This window comes from Manacus vitellinus, unplaced genomic scaffold (genome assembly GCF_001715985.3).
Source record: "Manacus vitellinus isolate BGI_N305 unplaced genomic scaffold, ASM171598v3 scaffold_25_pilon, whole genome shotgun sequence".
Taxonomy (NCBI): domain Eukaryota; kingdom Metazoa; phylum Chordata; class Aves; order Passeriformes; family Pipridae; genus Manacus; species Manacus vitellinus.
Window position 1 is genome coordinate 6,468,782 of NW_021939882.1, and position 2,683 is coordinate 6,471,464.

Here is a 2,683-nt window from a genome sequence, read left to right on the forward strand (position 1 = left end):
CAGAGCCCGGGGACCGTGTCCACCAGGACCTTCCCCACCCCGGCTTCTCCTCTGCGGGGCCCTTCCACGAGCGACTCTTCGCCTGGACGGTCCGAGCCCAGGCGGCTGCTCTGTGCTTTACATGCACCGGATAAAAATGATTATTAGGTTTCCTTTCCCTTTAGAAATAAGGAGCCAAAAATCACTTAAGGCATGCTTAAGAGCCCAGTGTCTCCTGTGGGTGTCCCGTTGCGTTGTGTCCTGTCGTTTTCTGGAAATGTCACTGGAGGCTCTCTATAAAAACTGGTGAGATGCAGCTGTTAGAGATATTTCTGTTGAGACTGAGAATTTCTCTGACCAAGTAGGTCACTGGCCTTGACTGAAGAGACGAGACTTAACGAGGAGTGGAGAGACTTCTCTGCAGGCAGAGACTGTAGTGAAGAGATACGTGACCGAGGGTCCTCCTTTCCTCCGGGGCTCCCACTGGTGCAGGTCCAGACCACAGGGGTGATTTTGTGCATCTGAGCAAGACCTCAGGTGACCCTAGAAAACATAACTTTGTAGACTCTGAACTAGTATCGGGGGGAGTGAAGGTTGTCTGAGCTGCAGCACATGGCCTTGAAGGGCTGCCCCCAAGCACAGGTTCACCACTGTCAGGTTGGACTAAAGCTGGATGCAGTGGGTGAAGGCTGGCTCATTAAGAGTGTCTTTGACCCCTTCTAAACCAAACTGTTAACTAGGGCTGAACTTCTCCAAATCAAACTCTTCACTAGGTCTAGGGTATTTCTTGATTTTTTTGGTCTAAGTGGCTGTTTATTTCAAAATTTTTTCTGTTTTTAGCCCAGTAGACTCAGGAATCCCCCAGAGTTATGTGTGTAGTTAATGTATTTATGAAGAGGGCTTGGCTGTGGGATTTTTGAGCTAAACACTCCCATGTTTTTACCCGTGTACATCATCCTAATGTAGCCCTAACAAATACTAGTTAGACCTAGAAAAGAGATTACATGCTTTAAAGTGCACTGAGACTCTAGGATGAAATATGAGCTGTAGCTAAAGAACAAGAACTTTTATAATAGTTAAGTGTTTTTTGCTACAATCAAAGTGACTTTGTTTTTAAAAATCAGCCTTGACTGATAGACTTTAATGATTTATGGTCTTGATGAATGAAACTCTCTCTTCCAAATAGCTGAGGCTGATGCTTATACATATTCTCTGGCACTTTGCAGGGTTCAGTTTGTGATCATTGTTTGGCACAGTCATAATGAAAATGATGGATGGTTACGAAGGAGTATTTCTAACGTGTATATTTCAAAAGCATCATTAAAGTATTCTTCTTGAACTTTTTTTTTAATAAGCATATAGGCTCATCTTTTTTTTTGTGGGCTTTTCCTACTACTTTTTTGTATCTCCAAACGCCAGTGATGTTACACAATGATGCCACCAATAAATGTTGATACTTGAAAGTTCTGGTCTCCAGTGTCCTCTGTTAGGTTGACCTGAGGAATATGACCTGGCTTCTGCTATCCCAAGTGCTGTGACAGTGGCCTTCTCCTCTAGCAATAAAACTGTTGATCACAAATAGATAGACTTGTGAACATCAGAGTTGGAAGTTTGATTTGAGACAGAAGTTTGATTTGATGGGTAAAAGGCAGTGAATGCCTTCAGCCTTTTGCTAAGACGCAGTTAAAACTTTTAAGCAGACTGAGCATTACTTTTTATCTGCCAGTGGCTGTTCTCCAATCTGACAAGGTTAGTTGGGGGTGGCTTTAGAAGCTCTTGAAATCATGTTACATAATGAATATGTAAAATGTGTTTATCCAAATTGCTGCACTCATTTGACTGCACAGGTGTGTGTGGCTCTCAGGTTATCGACCTGAATGTGCCCAGCTATGGAGCAAGTCACTGAACTTTCTGGTGCATTCCAACACGTAACATTCTGTAAGCTGAGTGCATGAACTGGAACTGTGCTTCCAGGTTTGCCTGCATTTACAGGAATTCTAGTCACAGCAGCCTTGGGGAACCCTCAAAGTACTGTAAACACACCTTAGTAAAGCCTGAGCTTTGACTTCTTAGCCAAAGAAGTGTCATTAAGCTACGGAGTGAATGCATTCAGTTTTACCATTTTTAATGGTTTTGACTCTGTTTGTCGTTGGAATACCTGAAAGAACACTGGAACAGAAGGAAATGAAGGGCCAGACTCGATGAGGAAATCTTATTACAAATTTCCTAGAACAAAATGTCAACAGTGGTTCTTAGAATACTGTCTAGAACGTTTCTTCCTAATTAATCAGGGAACTAGAGTTGGAAACAGGACAAAGTTGAAGGAAATGTGCAGCAGTAGCATTTTGTTCTGAAGATACTTGTGATTAAAGGTCTTGGCCACGATTTCTAACTTCTGTACTCTCAGGCACACACAGCCAAATGGTAAAGAAAGAAAGGTGAAAGAAAGAGTTACGCTCAGAGTTCTTTTGTGCAGGCTTTAGAGATTTCTGATCATTTCTCAACTTTAGGGAGAGCAGCTTGTGTCATACCCGGATCCGAGCTGTTTGGCTCCATCAGAGATGGCGCCAGCAGGCTTTAGATGTCCTGTGCTGCCACCTTATGTCTGGAAACAAAACTGACTTGAACGTTCTTACCAGGAAATACTTACGTTAATGCTCAAGTGACCTTGTAACTGTAGCTCTAGTCTTGAGTATGAAAACAA